Source organism: Schistocerca piceifrons, chromosome X (assembly GCF_021461385.2).
Source record: "Schistocerca piceifrons isolate TAMUIC-IGC-003096 chromosome X, iqSchPice1.1, whole genome shotgun sequence".
Lineage (NCBI taxonomy): Eukaryota > Metazoa > Arthropoda > Insecta > Orthoptera > Acrididae > Schistocerca > Schistocerca piceifrons.
The window spans coordinates 774,282,555-774,305,474 of record NC_060149.1 but is presented as its reverse complement, the minus strand read 5'-3'; the positions used below and the strand labels follow the sequence as shown (position 1 = coordinate 774,305,474).

At 45.3% G+C, this 22,920-nt stretch overlaps 1 protein-coding gene and 1 pseudogene across 4 annotated transcripts in view; both read right to left on the bottom strand.

The window, feature by feature from the left end:
* Positions 1 to 22,920, bottom strand: part of LOC124721177 (filamin-A) — a 537,279-nt gene that overhangs the window by 466,453 nt on the left and 47,906 nt on the right. The window lies entirely within an intron of this gene.
* LOC124723956 lies at positions 8,533 to 8,650 on the bottom strand (annotated as a pseudogene).

Here is a 22,920-nt window from a genome sequence, read left to right as displayed (position 1 = left end):
CATCGTGGAAACAAAACTGTAGGCTTGAGAATCAGAAAACAGCTATGTTTATCTGAAAAAGGGCTGCCACTATTTTATAGTAATTATAGGTTATATTTATGAGTGACTAATGAATCGTTTGCATAGTGCATTTAAGTAGTAGTGTCCAAGACGGGCGCAAAAGCAAATCATAAACGCACTGGCCGTTGCTGTGGCGAAAGCTATGGCTGTACTGTCAGTTTAAACTATCGTTTTCTGTGCTGTGAGCTGTATGTGAAACTAGGTATATGGTGACAGAATTTTCTAGGGTGTGTGTCAGTGGAGCCGGACGCGCGGCATCTTATCAAATTCCGGTGCAGTGCAACGGCAAACATTCGCGGTCGCAGCGCGCAGATAACCACACACAGCGCGCGACGCCCAGCACCAACCAACCAATGTAATGGGGACTGTCGAACAGATGCTGCAAACATAACCATCCAAACGCGTTTCTAGATTTTTATTGAGCCAACAGAAAAATGAGAAAGCTATAAGTATACTTGAGGCTAATAATATTCAGAAATGAATGAATGAAATGAAAGAACGAATGTTAGTTAAACTGAAAACTGGAAGTACCACAAGTAGCTAAATACTAAGATCCCTCGTTGGGTTATCGATATCGTGTGACTGGAAAATACGCTTTGTTGCGACGCCAGATGAGTTTTAAATGTTTTAAATGGCTCTGAGCACTATGGGACTTAACATCTGAGGTCATCAGTCCCCTAGAACTTAGAACTACTTAAACCTAACTAACCTAAGGACATCACACACATCCATGTCCGAGGCAGGATTCGAACCTGCGACCGTAGCGGTCGCGCGATTCCAGACTGAAGCGCCTAGAACCGCTTGGCCATTTGAACTTTTTTTTTTTAATAGCGTACAAGACGCTAGGGCGACCGATTAGACAATACTGTTCCGGTATTTTAAATCGATATCCAGTATTCAAGACAGCAGACCTCTAACGAATTCAGAGACGTGCTTCCAGTATCATAATGGCTCAGCATAGTCTGCATTATAGTGTAACAGAAATACCCTGAAAATTTTTATGGAAAACGTTGACAGGGGAGCGAAGTTGTTCTCGCGAAACCCTGCTGATTAAGTTTAGAAAGCCGGTATGACAATTTTGCGGCCATCATCGTATATCTCGCGCAGAAGTCATTAAAAAAGATGAGACACACTACGACTCGAACAAAGGCGTTTAGACAGTAATTTTCCCTGCGCTCATTGAGATAATTTAACAGGGCAACGAATCTCCGCCATATGCTTTAGAGTGGTGTGTGTAGTATACGCAGATATTAGCCGGGATCAGCTTTATTTTGTCAGAAATGTTCGCATTTATTTTTTTTAAAAACTTAATTCTTCGTAGAAAGTATCTTAATATGTTCCCAACGCTAACAAACGCGTGTCAGGATGCGGCCGTTCTGTGTTCTTCATTTTTAGTGGGAAGAAAACCGACGCCGAAAGCACCAATCACCGCTATGGAAATTGCAGAGAGAGAGAGCGAGCGAGCGAGAGAGAGAGAGATGGGGAGGGGGGCACTCAATGTGCAACCACTGATGGAGCGTTTATCGGAACGAGGCGCCGTTGCAATAGCTTGCGGCGCGTCTGGCAACAGGATGCGGACCACGTCTTCCTCCCTCTCTTGCGAAACTGCTTGCTCCGTTCCGCTGTCGCTTCTAGTAGCGTTTCCAGCACATTCCCCTACGAGTGCAGGTTTTTCTTTTCGTGTTTACTCAGCGAAACAGGTCACATTTGAGGAGGGTCTGCGAAAGCTGAGGAACGAGGTTAATTCTCTGAGGAGCCTGGGGGGTTACAACGAAAGCATAAAAGGGTGGACTTTAACCTCTTGCCGATGTCAAACACCGGACACTATCTGTCGGACAAGACGGTATAGAAATTTGGCCGCGATCTCTATTAAGGGACCCATCCTGCTATGCGCCCAAAATTTCTAGGATCCACAGTAAACCTAATTAGGCATGACCTGTCAGAAACTGGAAGTTCGGTCCTCTCGAATGCAAAAGTGACTAACCTTTGACCTACTTCGCCGAGTCAACTGGAATGAGCTCCGGATCCGGCCGAAGTGGCCATGCGGTTAAAGGCGCTGCAGTCTGGAACCGCACGACCGCTACGGTCGCAGGTTCGAATCCTGCCTCGGGGATGGATGTTTGTGATGTCCTTAGGTTAGTTAGGTTTAACTAGTTCTAAGTTCTAGGGGACTAATGACCTCAGCAGATGAGTCCCATAGTGCTCAGAGCCATTTGAACCATTTGAATGAGCTCCGGCACAAGCCGTAACTTCGACTGCGAGAATGCTCCAATTAAATTAATTTGATTCAGTGATTCAAAATTGTGTACACAGTTCTCGCCAGTTACACTATATTTCATTATAACCTATATGGAGTATTGACTGGCGACTGCATAGAGTGCTGTGTGCACAACGACCATATACGTGAAATTAGAGAGGTCAGCGTTGGCCGTAATGTTGATGGTTTATTGATAGAAAAATCGATTTTCAATCACATAGTGATCATCTTCAGTGCTGTGGTGTACAAATTAAACTCATAGGCCCTGGTGTCAAGCTATCAGTAACCAAAGCTTATGAAACGATCACAAGTATGCGTTATTGGGAACACTTAGTGGGTAATGAAGGTGCCCATACAGCATTAAAGTCCTGAAATTGGTTAAATACAGTCTCGGTTGCAATTTCAGTTTTTTTATTTTTCAACGACGCGTTTCGCCTTATTTAGGCATCTTCAGGTTATTTTTCTAGATGGACGCGAGAAGCACCAAGATCTGCATAACGCGTTTCCGTTCACAGGAGCGAGTAACAGAGTAAGATGGGGGCTCAGCGAACTTCCGCGTTACCTTGCTGTGGCTTCACCGTATTCACCTACAGTTCAGCAGTGTAAAGATATTTGTACGTATAAGAAGAAGATAACCGAAAACCTATGAAATTAAAAGTTCAAAATAAAAATGCCAAGAAATGAACAACCGCTTTGCATCTACAGATAGTATAAATACGGAAACATCACAGACACAACACATTACTATGCCTAATACGGTGTAGGAGAACCGTCTATCCAGTTACCTTCCATTAGCGATGTGGATGCGCTCAGTGACCGAGATATGACTTTCAAAATGATGGAGAACAGCAATCAGTCGTCCTTTTCTTTCAGGTTTTATTAAAGCAAATCTAGATTTCGGCTACTGCCTAGGCATTTTCAATGCACTATTTCATAGTTTCAATATTTGTCCTAGTACACGAGTCCTCTGTTAATCAGGCTTCTGTCACAGTTCTTTCTAGACTGCTGTATAATGAAGGTAGACTTTGCGGAGAACTATGAAATAGTGCATTGATAATGGCTAGGCACTAGCCGAAATCTAAATTTGCTTTAATAAAACTTGAAAGAAAAGGACGACTGATTGCTGTGCTCCATCATTTTGAAACATCGTCGATATTCAAAACAGCTTCCAACCCGCCAGGATAGCCGAGAGCGCTAACGCGCTGCTTCCTGGACCCGAGTAGGCGCGCCGGCCCCGGATCTAATCCGCCGTCGGATTAACGACGACGGCCGGTGTGCCGGCCAGCCTGGATGTGGTTTTTAGGCGGTTTTCCACATCCTACTAGGTGAATACCGGGCTGGTCCCCACGTCCCACCTCAGTTACACGACTCGCAGACATTTGAAACACATTCACACTATTTCACGATTTACACTAGACGCAGACAGCTGGGGTACACTAATTCCGTCCGGGGGGGTATGGGGTGGCGGCAGGAAGGGCATCCGGCCATCCCTTAAAATTAACCATGTCAAATCCGTACTTAACCCTGCCGACCCTGCACACAATGCGGGATAAAGGCGGTAGCAAAGGAAGGATTCAAAACAGCTTCCAGTCATATCGGAATGGATAAATACAGGTCCTGTAGGTTTTCAAGGGAATGTTGTTCCATACTGTGCAAAATATTGGCAAGTGCCGGTAATGATTATGACATGAATAGCGCTCACGCGACCTTCCCTCCCAAGTAGACCACGATGACTCAATAATATTCACATCTGTTAACTGTGGTGGCCAGGGAGATGCGAAATTCATCCTCGTGCTCACAAAATCAATTCCGGACCACGAGACTGAGTGAACAGAGGCCCAGTCGTCTTGGAGCACAGGATCACCAGTTGGGAACAAACATTCCACGGGATGGACCTGATCAGCCAAAATAATAAACTAATCCCTGGCAGTAATGCGAACTTGCAAAGTTACCGTGGGATACCACAAAATGGCTGCCCAAATCCTCACCGAACCCCCACAGTGTTTCACTCTTAGGACGTAAACTCTGCCAGAAGCTTGAATCAGTGTGGAACAAGACTCATTCGACCAAATGACAATCTTCATTGTTCCACAGTCCAGATGTAATAGTTTCTTGACCATGTATATAAGAAGGGTAGAAGGACACATCCTCAAAATTACAGACCCATATCCTTAACATCGGTTTGTTGCAGGATTCTCGAACATATTCTCGGTTCGAATATAATGAAATTCCTTGAGACAGAGAAGTTGCTGTCCATGCATCAGCACGGCTTTAGAAAGCATCGCTCCTGCGAAACGCAACTTGCCCTTTTTTCACGTGATATCTTGCGAACCATGGATGAAGGGTATCAGACGGCTGCCATATTCCTTGACTTCCGGAAAGCGGTGACTCTGTGCCCCACTGCAGACTCCTAACTAAGGTACGAGCATATGGGATTGGTTCCCAAATATGTGAGTGGCTCAAAGACTTCTTATGTAATAGAACCCAGCACGTTGTCCTCGATGGTGAGTGTTCATCGGAGGTGAGGGTATCATCTGGAGTGCCCCAGGTCCGCTGTTGTTTTCTATCTACATAAATGATCTTTTGGGTAGGGTGGATAGCAATGTGCGGATTTTTGCTGATGATGCTATGGTGTACGGGAAGGTGTCGTCGTTGAGTGACTGTAGGAGGATACAACATGACTTGGACAGGATTTGTGATTGGTGTAAAGAATGGCAGGTAACTCTAAATATAGATAAATTTAAATTAATTCAGATGAATAGGAAAAAGAATCCCGTAATGTTTGAATACTCCATCAATAGTGTAGCGCTTGACACAGTCACGTCGATTAAATATTTGGACGTAACACTGCAGAGCGATATGAAGTGGGACAAGCATGTGATGGCAGTTGTGGGGAAGGCGGATAGTCGTCTTCGGTTCATTGGTAGAATTTTGGGAAGATGTGGTTCATCTGTAAAGGAGACCGCTTATAAAACACTAATACGACATATTCTTGAGTACTGCTCGAGCGTTTGGGATCCCTATCAGTTCGGCTTGATGGAGGACATAGAAGCAATTCAGAGGCGGGCTGCTAGATTTGTTACTGGTAGGTTCGATCATCACGCGAGTGTTACGAAATGCTTCAGGAACTCGGGTTGGAGTCTCTAGAGGAAAGGAGGCGTTCTTTTCGTGAATCGCTACTGAGGAAATTTTAGAGAACCAGCATTTGAGGCTGACTGCAGTACAATTTTACTGCCACAACTTACATTTCGCGGAAAGACCACAAAGACAAGGTGAGAGAGGTTAGGGCTCGTACAAAGGCATATAGGCAGTCATTTTTCCCTCGTTCTGTTTGGGAGTGGAACAGGGAGAGAAGATGCTAGTTGTGGTACGAGGTACCCTCCGCCACGCACCGTATGGTGGATTGCGGAATATGTATGTAGATGTAGATGTTTTCCTGTTACGAGTATTTGCATCACTGTTTTTGAAGTCCAGCTCTCCCTGCAATTCCCTGCTTAAACAGATCTCGTCACGTGGTTTTGGTGCCGACAGTGTCCGCGAGTGCTACATTCCGTTCTACAATGATTTTTGTAGCTGTCGTTTTTTTATATTTCGTCAAAATCCTCTTCAGTGACCGTCTTTCATGATCATTCTATACACTTTCGGCCCGCATTGCGACGTAGCTGATTATGTTTTCCGCTTTCCCTACATGCGATATAAATATTAGATACAGTGTTTGCTGATTACTTTAGCACCCACCGTACGGGCATCAACAATTTGCCCACATTCGAATTCACTAAGCTCCGACGTAATGCACTCACTGTTATGACCACGATATAGATTCAACGTATTGAGTACATTGCACATGTGCTGTTTGAGGTCAAATACAACAGGGCAACCTGTAGGCTTGGCTAGCATCTGCATTTATATTCAAGCACGCATTTCTCGCAATCCGAAAATGAAACGCTTCCCACAATTCTAGAAAGGCTTATGTCAGCGATACAAGACTATAATTATGTACATCTCAAAACGGGATTATCGTGGAGTTTTTCCAGTTGCTTGGACTGTGTCGCTGTTGTGACGATTATGTCATTTATGGTATATGCGTCTTCAATTTCGCAGTAAAGCGTTACATCGCGATTCATTTCGGAAGTGACTGGAAGATTATAGACAAATAAGCACGCCGAACATAAGATTCTTCAACACCAGGAGATATCACGCTAATACCGCCTCTAGCCTTGATAACGGCGAAAAAACTTCCAGAAGTTTCATCAGATATGCCCAGCTGAAGCCATTCATTCATGATGTATCTTCATGTTCTCACGGCGTATTAACTGGTCCCCAAAATTACGAGAATTCAGTTTTAACGACTGCTATCATTGATGATTAGATCCTGCAGAGCCACCAAATTACTACGTTCCACTCGCTATTCCAAATAATTCCACAAATTTTCTTTGAGATAAAGATCTTGTGATCGTTAAGCGAGCCAGTCAAGACGCGATATGATGTCCGAATGTTTGTCGAACCAGGAACGTGTGCCTGCAGCCCTTTTAATACAGTCGTTACATTTGAAGACAGGAACTCAAGAGCATACTCATCATAACTACGTAGAGGTGAAGACAGCATTTGGACACCGTGAATGTTGAAATAAATTTCCTGGTTCGTAGTCACGGTAACACGAAGACTGGACCCAAGTCACAGTCCTTAAAAATAAATAAATAAAAAAGTCAGTGCCACCCTGCGCACAGTGGAGGTGAAAAGCCTCGTTGTGCAGTGACTGCACTCGACGCCTTTCATCATTTAGGAAGAGGCAAAAATAACGACTCGTGCAAGCACACTACATAGCTCCAGTTGACTTCTGGCCAGTTTGTGTGTTGCTCGGCACTTTAAACGCGTGCAGCCTTATGTGCCGCGGTGAGCAATGGCCTTTTGCGAGGTAATAGATTCCAAATGTCCACTGCAACAGGTTCTCTTCGCTATGTTCACTCCGGAACTGCTTCAGATGGATCGGCATTCACTCTCTCTTTGGGTTGGTTGGGTTGTTTGGGGGAAGAGACCAAACAGCGAGGTCATCGTTCTCATGGGATTAAGGAAGAACGGGGAAGGAAGTCGGCAGTGCCCTTTCAAAGGAACCATCCCGGCATTTGCCTGGAGCGATTTAGGGAAATCACGGAAAACCTAAATCAGGATGGCCGAACGCGGGCTTGAACCGTCGTCCTCCCGAATGCGAGGCCAGTGTGCTAACAACTGCGTCACCTCGCTCGGTCACTCTCTCTTTCCAAGCATTAATCCCGACAGTGTGGGGTCAGTTTTTATGGTTAAACTGACGAGGCATGTTAATTTTAAGGGGGTGACGGATGCCCTTCCTGCCGCCACCCTGTAACCCCCCCCCCCCCCCCCGAACGGAATAAGTGTACCCCAGCTGTCTTCGTCTAGTGTAAGCCATAGAAGAGTGCTAACGTGTTCAGATGTCTACGAGACGTGAAACAGACGGAACGTGGGGACTGGACTGGTATTCACCTAGCAGGATGTGGAAAACTGCCTAAAAACCACGTCCAGGCTGGCGGCACACCGGCCGTCGTCGTTAGTCCGCCAGGCGGATTCGATCTGGGGCCGGCGCGCCTACCCGAGTCCAGTAAACAGCGCGTTAGCGCTCTCGGCTACCCTGGCAGGTATGGAACTGCATTCACTGTCAGCGGTAGTTCACCGTCATTGACAAAGGGTGTCACTTATCGCCAGTCCTTCTTGGTTGCAATTTCTTTTATCATCGTTATTCTTACGCCGCGTTGCATGGGTGCTAGTACGACCCCATGCCTTGAGACCTTGGGCAGTCGCGTTGATAAAACAACAAATCGGACATCATTCACGGTGTAGTAATGTATACTTCCAAACAAGATAGCTCCTTTCTGTTATTCACGTCATACGCTGTCCAGTGACAATGTGATTACCTGTCAAAAGCCTGAATAACCACTTTTTGTAGCGTGGACCACTGCGAGACACGCAAGAACAGTGTCAGTGAGGTTCTGGAAGGTAAGCACTCCTCCTTCAGCCTACGAGTGGCCTACCGGGACCATCCGACCGCCGTGTCATCCTCAGGGGAGGATGTGGATAGGAGGGGCGAGGGGTCAGCTCACTGCTCTCCCTGTCGTTATGATGGTATTCTTGACCAAAGCTGCTACTATTCGGTCGAGTAGCCCCATCAATTGGCATCACGAGACTGAGTGCACCCCGAAAAGTGGCAACAGCGCATGGTGGCCTGGATGGTCACCCATCCAAGTGCCGACCACGCCCGACAGCGCTTAACTTCGGTGATCTCACGGGAACCGGTGTAACCACTGCGGTAAGGCCGTTGCCGTGGTTCTAGAACGTACCGACAAGAATGTAGAGCCATGGCGACTCCAGTGCCGTGGCCAGATGCGCTAGGTTTCTCAGTAGAAGATCCACGGCGCGGACAGCCCAATCGCAGTGGTCCTACAGATTCTCGATTGGGTTTCAATTGGGAGAGTCTGGTGGCCAGGGGAGTACGGTAAATTCATGCTAGTGCTCTTCGAACGACGCATGTACGCTTCGAGCTGTGCCACGTTGCATTGTTCTGCTGGTAGATGCAATTGTGCCAAGGGAAAGCATACTGCACGTAGGGGTGCACATGGTCTCCAAGGACAGACACATACTTGCGTTGATCCACTGTGCCTTCTAGAATGACGAGATCACCCAAGGAATGCCCTTCGGCCTGGATTCTTCCGACGGTTGTTGCAGGAGGTTTGCTTTCAGATGTTCACGTCGCGCACGTCAACGGCTACCCGTCCGAGGGGGCATAAAACACTATTCCTCTCAAAAAGCGACCTGCCGCCTCTCAGAATGGGTACCTGAACCGGCCGCCTGCTGTCGAACCCCATACACAGCAACGTGAGATGAATTATCGTCGAGGAGACACTGTAGCCCCTCGATTCATCTGGCCGATCAGTTACTCAACAGATCCACGTCTATCCGCCTGTAAACATCTCCAGAGACGTCGTTCACCCCTCTCATCTACGGCCCGTGGTGCACCGCAGTTTCCTCTGCGCCCGTTTGGATAGCGCCATTTTATCATGCTCGGGGGACCGATGACCAAGCAGTTTGGTCCCTTTCGTCCCCTTTTAAACCAACCAACCAACCATGCACGGTGTACTTTAACCAGGGCGGCATGTGAACAGTTAAAAAAACGTTTCGTAAATGCTTCCACCCTTGGGCCGAAATCCAATGATCATGCCTTTTCGGACGTCACATAAATCGCTCTGTTTCCGCATTACCGCAACGACTGCACTGCTTCCCCTGCCCCCCCCCCCCCCCACATGCTTTATGTACCGTCCACTGCCAGTGCTGGCATCCGAGGTCTGATGTCTGTGAGTGGGTTATGGCACGTTGACGCCGAACATATGCAGTGATGACATGGATGTGATTGCACCGTGGATGTTCACGTCTGCCCATCTTGATTGATTGATTGATTTTAACAGGAGAGCTGAAACGGCTTAGGTCTGACCCGCCACTGCCCGCACCGAAACTAGGTTTATTGTGCGGTATCGCTCCATGTGTTTCTAGTAAAGCTAACCAGTGCCCTTAAATAGTGCAAGGAGTCCCTCTACCAGTTTGTTAGACACAATTTCTTCAGGTCTAGTTGTCCCGAAGATTCTGTGTCTTTTACTCTCGAATGCCATGCATTCGAAGATCAGGTGTGATGCAGTTTCTTCACCCTCATCACAGCTCCTACCTACATTTAGGGTCCTCTTTCGTTATACCCATTGTGTGTAGGTGTTTTTTGAAGTTTCCATGGCCGGTCATCAGTCCAGTCATGAGTTTGATCTTTTTCCTGTTCAATCCCAGGATTACAGAGCTTCTTTTAAAACATGGCTTGGGCATCATTACCTTACCATGTTTTTGTTCATGGACCTTGGTCCAATATCCTACGTGCTGTTTCCTAAGCCAGTTCCGTAGTTCTAATTTGATCATAGCCTTGGTGATTGTGAAGACAGGTTCCGGTCCAATAAATGGAGTTGTTGCCCCCATCCTAGCCAATCATCGGCTTGTTCATTGCCACAGATCCCTGAGTGGCCAGGGACCCACACTAGGTACACGCTATTGCTTCCCCTTAGCTCCACCAGAGCAATCTGCAACAATCTTAGATCTTGTTGCAGGATCTGCCAATGATTTCAGGGCTGCCTGGCTGTCTGAATAGATGTAGATGCTACGGTCATTGTAGCACCTACTCATATTCTCCTCCAAGCATGCCCTGATTGCAGTAATTTCGGCTTGGAATACAGAGGCCAGTTTCCCTAGAAATATGATGCCCTCTAGTCTTGGCTGAAACCCGTACAACCCTGCCCCAACGCCTTGGTCTGTTTTCGACCCATCGGTGAACCAAACGATGTCCCCCGTACGGTGTCGAACTCAAAAATGGCTCAAATGGCTCTGAGCACTATGGGACTTAACTGCTGAGGTCATCAGTCCCTAGAACTTAGAACTACTTAAACCTAACTAACCTAAGGACATCACACACATCCACGCCCGAGGCAGGATTCGAACCTGCGACCGTAGCGATGCGAGGTTCCAGACTGTAGCGCCTAGAACCGCTCGACCACCCCGGCCGGCGGTGTCTAACGGTTTCCTCCCACAGCCCATCTTACTGCGCTGATTCCATACAAGCGACTGGCACGAACATCACTTCACTGCCAAGTCTTATATCAACGGTCTAGGGTCACATGACCGCCTGGTACCAGTTTTACACCACTCACAAAGCTCCAAAGCGACGAAAGTGCTCTTATAGAGGTGACTAATGTTTCTTTTGTGGTGAGTTTATCGAAAACAATGTTGCATACACTCGACCGAAAACTGAACATCTAGTGAGACGAGACACACTAAGCAGGCAAGTGGGATACGCAGGCGGCTGGTTCGCTGTGATAGAAGCCGGGCAGAACGTGCAGGAGACATTTAGGGCTGTAGTCGGGCGGCGCGGCGCGTCACTAGTTGGCTGCAGACTGTTTGCTTTGGCGCGCTGTTTCCGCCACACCAAGCGCCGCCCTACATACTCTCCCACTCCATTGTCAGCCCGCACGCTGCCAGCAGTAAGCGGTACTCTCTCACACCTGCGCTATTTTGTTCTTTCTCTCGCTGTCAGCATTTCACAGCACCTCGATTTCAATACCAGCTTTATGAAAATGATATGCGATGGCGTATTAAAAAGTAAAGCCTCCGAATTATCTTCTTTCTTCTAATGTCGGTTGAGGTATTAGATGTCACGCTTCCCCGCTCCGCTGACGCAAGTTGCAACTCTCTGCCGCTAGAGGGCTCCGAATTGTAGCGTATAAGTGTAACTTAACTACACTACTGGCCATTAACATTGCTACACCACGAAGATGACCTCCTACAGACGCGAAATTTAACAGACAGGAAGAAGGTGCTGTGATATGCAAATTATTAGCTTTTCAGAGCATTCACACAAGGTTGGCGCCGGTGGCGACACCTACAACGTGCTGACATGAGGAAAGTTTCCAACCGATTTCTCATACACAAACAGCAGTCGATCGGCGTTGCCTGGTGAAACGTTGTTGTGTGCCTCGTGTAAGGAGGTGAAATACGTACCATCACGTTTCCGACTTTGATAAAGGTCGGATTGTAGCCTACCACGATTGCGGTTAATCGTATCGCGACATTGCTGCTCGCGTTGGTCGAGATCCAACGACTGTTAGCAGAATATGGAATCGGTGGGTTCAGGAGGGTAATACGGAACGCCGTGATGGATCCCAACGGCCTCGTATCACTAGCAGTCGAGATGACAGGCATCTTATCCGCATGGATGTAACGGATCGTGCAGCCACGTCTCGATCCCTGAGTCAACAGATGGGGACGTTTGCAAGACAACAACCATCTGCACGAACAGTTCGACGACGTTTGCAGCAGCATGGACTATCAGCTCGGAGACCATGGCTGCGGTTACCCTTGACGTTACATCACAGACAGGAGCGCCTGCGATGGTGTACTCAACGACGAACCCGGGTGCACGAATGGCAAAGCGTCATTTTTTCGGATGAATCCAGGTTCCGTGTACGTCATGATGGTCGCATCCGTGTTTGGTGTCTTCGCGGTGAACGCCCATTGGAAGCGTGTATTCGTCATAGCCATACTGGCGTATCACCCGGCGTGATGGTATGGGGTGCCATTGGTTACACGTTTCGGTCACCTCTTGTTCGATTTGACGGCACTTTGAACAGTGGAAGTTACATTTCAGATGTGTTACGACCCGTGGCTCTAACCTTCATTCGATCCCTGCGAAACCCTACATTTCAGCAGGATAATGCACGACCGCATGTTGCAGGTCCTGTATGGGATACAGAAAATGTTCGACTGCTGCCCTGGCCAGTACATTCTCCAGATCTCTCACCAACTGAAAACGTTGGGTCAATGGTGGCCGAGCAACTGGCTCGTCACAATACGCCGGTCACTACTCTTGATGAGTTGTGGTATCGTGTTGAAGCTGCATGGGCAGCTGTACCTGTAAATGCCATCCAAGCTCTGTTTGACTCAATGCCCGGGCATAATTAGGCCGTTATTAAGGCCAGAGGTGGTTGTTGTGGGTCCTGATTTCTCAGGATCCACGCACCCAAATTGCGTGAAAATGTAATCACATATCAGTTCTAGTATAATATATTTGTCCAATGGATACCCGTTTATCATCTGCATTTCTTCGTGGTGTAGCAATTTTAATGGCCAGTAGTGTACATACATACATATTATGGAATCATTTACTTCAGCGAATATTACGAATGCGAGCAAAAATAAAGTAGAGCTCGAGTAACATACAATGCAACACACACACACAGCAAGTTGTTGTCAGAAACAAAATCCAATAAAACCGGGTTCTGTGTCGTGGTCATATGACTTTTAGGTCTTGACTCGTGCTAAAGCATCATTTGCACTTGATAATTGCCACATGGTCTAAACTGCAATATGGGATTCCAAAAATAAATCTTTGAGAGGGTAATCTTAGTTTTTGATTGAGATTTCTTGAACGTATTACTTTACAAGGCCACAAAAACGTTCCCAGGCATGAACTTTACCACTAACTACGAGGTCCAACTATAAATATAAATGAAAAATATTATCCTCTAATACTCGTATTTCGCAAAGCGAGAATGCTGATTTTCGTGAAGCATTTTCCCGTATAAAAAGTTTACTGCCACGCCACGATGACCGCTGTTGTCTTTCGCTGCTTGCGTGTCGTAATGTAGTAAGCGCACTTTTTACATTTTGGTGTGTGGCGAAGTAGGCCGAAGGCTGTACAGCAGAAATATTAGAAGAAATATAGTTATGTGGCTGCACACCGGAAACTGAATGGATCAGTTACTGCACCGCGAAAACGAAGATGCACAAAATATACAAGATGACTGGTACACGGACTGTCGCCACTAGAACAACACACGCATTTACAACAGCGCGTGCTGGCGTTAGTAAGGAGCAGAGCAGGGCTGTTGTGATGTCATCTGCCTGTGGGGCTAACTATATCAACGCGTTCTGGCTCACCTTTATTTGCAATCAAAATATGAAAGATCGCCCTAGCCTTACAGAGCGCGCGACGCAATAACCCAGAGTCGTAAAAAGAGAACAATAAAGTAGTTCTGTGACTGAGGCGGGCGGAACACGCGGAATGGAAAGTGCCGCTACTGATTCTTCAGCCTATGCGAGCCACCGCACTTTACCATGAGGCCGATTCGGCTTCAGTCAACTCTTCCCGCTGAAGGCGGCTCTGCCACATAATGATACTGGCGGAACAGCTTTACTTCTCTATATCTACACTCCACAAGCCACTCAACGGTGTGTGGCGGAGGGTACTTGTGGTAACACTTTCTGAACACCCCCTCCCGCCGTCCTGTTCCATTCCATTCACGACCTGTGCGTGGGAAGAATGGTTGTCGGGAAATTTCAGCTCTAACTTCTGATTTTCTCGTCATAGTCATTCCGCAATACATTTATGGGAGGAAGCAGTACGCTGCTCGATTTATGGAACCTAGGAACCTACGCCCTCCAAATTTTCAAAGTAATTCTCTTCGTGATACACAACGCCCATAACATTGCTGTCTCGTATGCATCTCAGTGCCGCTCTCTCACACAAAAAAACGAAAACGCGACGAAACGCGTCGCTCTTCTACCTCCTCTGCTAAATCTATCTTGTGAGGGTCCCAGAACAGCAGCAATACTCAACTGCTCGAACGCGTATATTTGAAGCCACCTGTTTTGTGGCTGAATTACACTTCCTTAAAATTCTCCCAATGAATCTGAGCCTGGATTCTGTTTTACCTACAATTAGTTTTATTTGGTCATTCCACTTTAGGACGCTCCAGTCGGTCACTCCTAGGTATTTTACGGTAGTTACTCTTCCCAGTGATTTTTCACCAATTGTATAATGGAACTGTGTCAGAATGTCAGAGTGATACCAATGATTAGAACCAACCGCTGGAACTGTTCTGTTTGACAGGGCATGGTTTCTGTCCAGAATGTATAGCCTGTACATTTAAAATTTGGCAGCGCACCAACTGCGATTGTTGAAGAATTGGTATACCTGATCACGTACTACTGGAATGTCACTGTAGGAAGGCTTTACAGAATGAAGACAGCAGCTGCAGTACATTCCTGTCTATGCGACTTTGTGTCATGAGGTGCCAGTTTCCTTACCGCAGATACTACCAGAACATACCATGACGACCAGCTAATGCTTTGCTTTGAACGACGGAAACAGTTTGGAAAGAAACGAAGGTTTTAAAATTGTAGTAGAACAGCTCCTGCAAGCCATCAAAAAGTTTTCGAATCGGAAGGAGGATTTCCAAGGGAAACTGGATCCAGAGTAAATATTACGTCATCCATGTGGCGCGGGGAATACTCACGCACACCGAAGAAAATTCGACGGATCCGTGAGGCACGACAAGTTCGTAGAACCTACGAACAGGAAACTATTTTAGAGAACCATCACCACCGAGACTGTAAGAAATCTCATACCTGAGGATGTCAACAGTTTAATCCAATACGTGTTTTGATGAAGAGAACGACGTACATGTGCTTCAAGGCTGAACGATATTCCTGTCGCTACACATGAAATATTCAAAGAAACTAATAAGAAAAGTAGTATCGTATTCTCCACTTTTGAAACGTACACACGCTTATGTGACTGTCACTACATTTTTTTTTAGTCTAATAAAGGTGATTACGATCCCACTTACAGAAATGCTCCTAACGTTTCTTTTGTATCGATTTTGGAGCTCTGCTGCTAGTAACAGGAAAAGGCTAGGAGGAGGAATAACAAGGACGGCTCACTTTCAGTGGGATAGTGGTTCTCTTCAGATCGCCGCGCGCCACACGCAGACGTTATCAAAGGTACTCCCAGTAACCTAAGCCCGACATCTCTCAGTACTCACCAAACCTATCTAACTAACTACAGAAGAGGTCACTAAAGTAATGGTTTCGCAAATTAATATCGGTTCTGAAAAAGTAAGGTTAAAAACCGTCGGCAACAAAGGTCATTAAAAGACAACACCAACACGGATGGGAGCGCAAGTCGACCGTCTCTTTTGGAATGTGCAGTCCCAGATTTACTTCAATTTAGGGTAACCACAGAATACCTAAATCTTTATGGAGGGTTCGAGCCGCCGTCCTCCTGCATGAAAGTCCAATATTTAAGTCACATATCACAGTGTTAAATACCTTTGACCAACCCTTCATAAGAACTAGGACCACGCTGCAGTTTTTATAAATGATATAGACGAGATTTTTCACAGTGTAATACTGCTGCACCACACAGTGCGGTCGCGAAAAACTCCCCTGTCCCATTAATATTGGCACGCCTTGCCTACGCTATCACATTAACAGCGGAGACGTGTGTGTGCCTTTACCTTTCCTCCCAGCTACGACCTTGTCATTAGTTGCAATATTCTGATTGGCGAACACGAAGCGCTTTGCAAAACGTGTCATTACTCACTTGGTGCTCTGAAAGAGCGGGGAGGGACACACACACACACACACACACACACACACACACACACACACACACACACACACACACACACACACACACACAGAGAGAGAGAGAGAGAGAGAGAGAGAGAGAGAGAGAGAGAGAGAGAGAGAGAGAGAGAGAGATAGATAGATAGATATTAGATTTCACTGAGGTCCGGTAGACGACAGAGCTGGAGGGACTATTGATTATTGATTCTGGATTACATTACAGACACGGCAAAGAGGATTTCGCTGCTTGAGCTGGAACGAACTATCCAGCGATGAGGGTAAACCTCGAGTATGAACTTCAGATGTAAGAAACGGGATGAAGGGGATTATGGTGCCGTATCGGCACCTATAGTTTGTTTTACCGCATTCTACTAAATAACTGTTGCCGGAGAGCACGGCCATGCAAGAAATAGCGCCTCTATAGATTCATTCACGACCCTTCTCCTAGAGCAGATTTGTTGTCCTTACGACTACGTTGACAGTGATGTCAGAGAGAATGTAAAAGGAACTTTAGAACTTTAATTGCTGTACAAGAAAACAGAGGGAATCTGTTATAACCTTCGTGAAGTAATCATTTCAGCATTCGCGTCCTCCTCCGAGCCGAGACTGTACTAAGTGACATTGGCATCTAAGGTTCCTTCAATAGCTTGCCTCTAACAAAGAGAAGCGTATTTTGTGCTCAATAAATTCTCTCTTTGTATATTATTAAGTCTCTCAATAGCAATGAAAGGGAAAAAGTGGTGAGGCAAGTCTTACCAGAAAGAACTGACAAAATAATATTCATCTCCTTATCCGTCAGGTGGGGACAGAGCAGACTTGTTAGGATTGTATCAAATAGAGTTGCAGCGTACTACACCATACAGGCATAATACTATTTAGAAATTTAGAACACTAGGCAAAGAACTTTAGAAACTGAATTGCGTGAAATAACGTCTCCACGCCCTTTTCTTTATCTCAGCGAGCATGTAAGCTACATACTGATAACGTATTATGCGAGCAGCATCCCACGAAAAAAAAAATACTCTTTCAGGTAGAAAAATAAGGCTGGTGATTGTAGTCCCTTGTTCTGGATAAAGGCGAAAAATTAAAGTTTTGGAGCTCACGAAAGCGTGCTCTTTATCTCTTGAAAGGATAAAAGAGAAGGCAGTTATCATAATAACGTCGTCATTCCATACATTATCACCTTATGGCCTACGCTAAGCCCGTAGAAGATAGTGTCAAGGCAACATTGTTACAAGTTGAAAAAACAGAAGCTGTTGTATTCTCTTATGGAGGATAAATTCCACTTCCCTTTGAGTCCTTCTACCTAAACGAACTATGATGAAACTTATGTTATCTATAACACGTTAACTGTTAAATGGTAACTGGTAGGAGGATAAACTACAAACTGCAGTATTATCCCCGCTTGTTAGGTTTCAAGCAGAAAACGGGCTCGTAAGAGCGAAGGAAGGAAAAACACGGATAGAAAATTAACGTCCCATCGACATGTACGTCAGTAAGGACAGAATGTTATTCAATCTGTAGCTTGAGCAAGCTGTAAAGGAAACAAAAGAAAAATGCAAAGTAAGTATTAAAATCCATGGAGAAGAAATAAAAGCTTTAAGGTTCACCGATGACATTGTAATTCTGTCAGAGACAGCAAAGGACTTGGAAGAGCAGTTGAACGGAATGGACAGTGTCTTGAAAGGAGGATATAAGATGAACATCAACAAAAGCAAAACAAGGATATTGGAATGTAGTCGAATTAAGTCGGGTGATGCTGAGGGAATTAGATTAGGAAATGAGACACAAAGTAGTAAAGGAGTTTTGCTATTTGGGGAGCAAAATAACTGATGATGGTCGAAGTAGAGAGGATATAAAATGTAGACTGGCAATGGCAAGGAAAGAGTTTCTGAAGAAGAGAAATTTGTTAACATCGAGTATAGATTTAAATGTCAGGAAGTCGTTTCTGAAAGTATTTGTATGGAGTGTAGCCATGTATGGAAGTGAAACATGGACGATAAATAGTTTGGACAAGAAGAGAATAGAAGCTTTCGAAATGTGGTGCTACTGAAGAATGCTGAAGATTAGATGGGTAGATCACATAACTAATGAGGAAGTATTGAATAGGATTGGGGTGAAGAGAAGTTTGTGGCACAACTTGACCAGAAGAAGGGATCGGTTGGTAGGACATGTTCTGAGGCATCAAGGGATCACCAATTTAGTATTGGCGGGCAGCGTGGAGGGTAAAAATCGTAGAGGGAGACCAAGAGATGAATACAATAAGCAGATTCAGAAGAATCTAGGTTGCAGTAAGTACTGGGAGATGAAGAAGCTTGCACAGGATAGAGTAGCCTGGAGAGCTGCATCAAACCAGTCTCAGGACTGAAGACTACAACAACACCAACGACAGAATACTTGGTCAGCAGTTAAAAAAACAGAAGAAGGACTCAGTCACAGTCTCGCTGAAAGAAACCTCGCTGAATTTCAACTTAAGGGGGGGTTGGGTTGTTTGAGGGAAGAGACCAAACCGCGAGGTCATTGGTCTCATCAGATTAGGGAAGGACGGGGAAGGAAGCCGGCCGTGCCCTTTCAAAGGAACCATCCCGGCATTTGCCTGGAGCGATTTAGGGGGAATCACGAAAAACCTACATCAGGATGGCCGGAAGCGGGTTTGAACCGTCGTCCTCTCTAAAGCGAGTCCAATGTGCTAATCACTGCACCACCTCGCTCGGTGAAGATTTGAAGTTCGTCCTTCTCGAACCAGAGTCCGTTATCTCAATCAGTGTTCCGCTTTGTTCTATGCTATTTTTGGTGAAAGAACTTTTCTGTCGACATCGTTGCTTTAAGCACTCAGAGATTAGAAAAGTTTGCTTTTTAGAGCACAGTCTAAGCTTACATGGTTTCCATCTTAAAGCTGAAAAATGACTGACGGGCAGTTTCAACGAACACCAAAGCTTCCTTTTTTCTTTACTGAACAGATTCCCAGTAGCTTGGTACACCGCTTCTAACACAGCAGCCACGAAAGCGTTCTCGGAAAATGCTTAAGATGCGTCTCTTCATACGAATTAGGCTGCTGTAACCTGGTACAGCGTGCTCATTGTTCTGGGCCACATCCTGCGCGAATCTCTGGGTTCAGCGAAAAAGAAATAGAGCGAGCTCAGACTAAAATGCCTTTACACTGCAATAATTCTGCAGAAACTTCCGTTGAGGTACATTGTGACCAGAAGCTGAATCATTAGCACGCACGCAGAGACAGTTGCTCAGCAGTATGAGCTCCAAACTACGATATTTAATTCTTTAGGGAAAACAGAAAGGAAAGAAGAACAGAATTTGACGTCCTGTTGTAGATGAAGTCATTAGAGACGGTGCACATCCTCGTATAAATCAAGGGTGGGACGGAAATCTGCTGTGGTGTTTTCGGAAAACCATCCCAGAATTCACTAGAGCGAATTAGGGAAGGTACAGAAAACGTAAATCTACACTATGTGATCAGAAGTATCCGGACACCCCGAAAACATACGTTTTTCATATCAGGTGCATTGTGCTGCCACCTACTGCCAGGTACTCCATATCAGCGATCTCTATAGTCATTAGACATCGTGAGAGGGCAGAATGGGGCGCTCCGTGGAACTCACGGACTTCGAACACCCAAGGTGTCACTTGCGTCATACGTCTGTACGCGAGATTTCCACACCGCTAAACATCCCTACGTCCATTGTTTCCGATGTGATAGTGAAGTGGAAATGTGAAAGGACACGTACAGCACAAAAGCTTACACGCCGACCTCGTCTGTTGACTGACAGAGACCGGCTACAGTTGAAGGCGGTCGTAATCTGTAATAGGCAGACATCTATCCAAACCATCACACAGGACTTCCAAACTGCATCAGGATCCACTGCAAGTACTATGACAATTAGGCGGGAGGTGAGAATACTTTGATTTCATGGTCGAGCGGCTGCTCATAAGCCACACATCATGCCGGTAAATGCCAAACGACGCCTCGCTTGGTGCAAGAAGCGTAAACATTGGACAATTGAACAGTGGGAAAACGTTGTGTGGAGTGACGAATCACGGTACACAATGTGGCGATCCGATGGCAGGGTGTGGGTATGGCGAATGCCCGGTGAACGTCGTCTGCCAGTATGCGTAGTGCTAACAGTAAAATTCGGAGGCGGTGGTGTTATGGTTTGGTCGTGTTTTTCATGGAGGGGGCTTGCACTCCTTGTTGTTTTGCGTGTCACTATCACAGCGCAGGCCTACATCGATGTTTTAAGCACCTTCTTGCTTCCCACTATTGAAGAGCAACTCGGGGATGGCGACTGCATCTTTCAACACGATCCAGCACCTGTTCATAATGCACGGCCGGTGGCGGACTGGCGTGCACAGAGTCTTGACCTAAATCCTATCTGAAATTCTCGAGGAAGTAAAAAGTTTGAGAGCAGCTCCAGTCTCTATGTCAATAGTGCAATGCCGTCCTCGTGAACAAGGTTTAACCCTAGAACGCTAAAATGGGGAAACTTACGTTGCTACTAAACCATTGTAAAATTTATTACTCCAATTTTATTCAAAGAAACTCGTAATTTATAGATTATGTTTTAGTTTATTACGTTTATTAAACCTCCAATAGTATGTTACATACCAAATTAAGTAAAAAATGTTTTATTCCGTACTATAATATTAAATTTTGCGAAGGTTTAATGATCTAGGGTTAAAGGAGTGCATAGCGGACAAAAAAATCTTTATTACGCAAACAAAACAAGCTGAAAAGATTCCAACTGGCACAGTAACGTAGAAACTGGAGCTTACAGCATGGTCAAAGGTGTTATTCGCGGACGAATCTAAGTCTGCAGTATTAATAACTTTAATAAACGGTATTTATGTTATTGTGGAACGTTAATACTGTTTATACAAGTTATTAATATGTCTATGCTGCTCCAAGAACCGACGAAATATCCCAGAAATAAGTCTTAAGTATTTGGAAGCCATCATTAAATTTCTGATTGTATTGGCAGTGGGTTTGTTGTGCAGCACGACAATGATCCTCAACATGTTTCTAAGTTGTGCAGAGGGTGTGTCAGTAGAAAAGAAAGATCTGGGAAACTGAAGCATATGATATGACCAAGTCAGTCACCTGACAAATTCCATTGAATTCTTATGAGACCAACTTGATACGGAGGTTAAAAAACTAAGGCCGTCTAATCGTGAAGATCTATGGAATAATTTACGGACGTGGAGGCCTGCAAAAACAGTACAAAATATTTCCAGAGTGCGAAGATTTTGTGCAGCTGTTCTGTGGGCAAAGGATGGATACTTTTAAGAGGCTAAAATTTAAACCATATTGTATTGTGCTTAATGAGACAGAGAGAGAGAGAGAGAGAGAGAGAGAGAGAGAGAGAGAGAGAGAGAGAGAGAGAGAGAGAAAATATTTGAACAGCGTGTTTGTACATTGAAATAAAGTATGTAATTTTTTTATGGGTGATCGAAAACTTGACTGGTAGTTTATGTGGAAGGGAGTAATATGTTGCACAACCCGAACGAATGCTCTTTCAATTTCAACACTAACATTCTTCGAGATACTCAACGCCTGTTAACGACTACCACTAGAATTTGTTGATAATTCCATGATGCTCTCACGCGTATTAATCGATGTTGGTGGAAACATATGTTAAAGTCTATGGCAGGCTTAAAACGTCGTCCTAAATTATGCTAAGTGCTTTCTCCGAACATAATTTTGAACAATTAGTTCAGGGGCTCACACGAAGTGTAAATGGTTGCGTTAACATATTACATCTCTCAGCAACATACATTCCTAAACAAAGAAATCGTCTTGACGGATACAGAAATTCGTACAACAAGGTTGTTGTAGCTAGGTTGAACGCCGTAGCATTCAAATCTCCCTAAATAAACACAAAATACATGTATAAAATCCGGTAAAAATTATCTTAACGACTTTCTAAGAGGCAGTTCAAATGGTTCAAATGGCTCTGAGCACTATGGGACTCAACTGCTGTGGTCATCAGTCCCCTAGAACTTAGAACTACTTAAACCTAACTAACCTAAGAACATCACACACACCCATGCCCGAGGCAGGATTCGAACCTGTGACCGTAGCAGCAGCGCGGCTCCGGACTAGAGCGCCTAGAACCGCACGACCACCGCGGCCGGCTCTAAGAGGCAGTCTCCATTACTAATTGTACGAACGTTGACCAGATGTGGCTAAGATTCAAAGAAATAATGTTGACATCAATTTAGAGTGCAATATCAAGTACATTAGTAAGAGACAGAACAGATCTCCCACGATGTACGAACCAGATCAGGACATTGTTGCAGAAGCAACGAAAAAAAATGGCAGATTTAAAAGAATGCAAAATATCCATGACTGACAACAGGTTCCATATCTTCAAAGCTTCGAGCGGACTTCAGTCTGAGATTTTTGAAGTTTCCAAAACGAAACTGTCTTGAAATATGGGAGAAAATACAAACAAATTGTAGTTGTATGTACAGCATACCAGTGGAAAGGCAAAATCAGAACGTTCAGTGCATGATCGGAATGGTAATGTTACTGACCACAGCGTCACTGCGGCGGAGTTACTAAACACGGTTTTCGAAATTCCTTC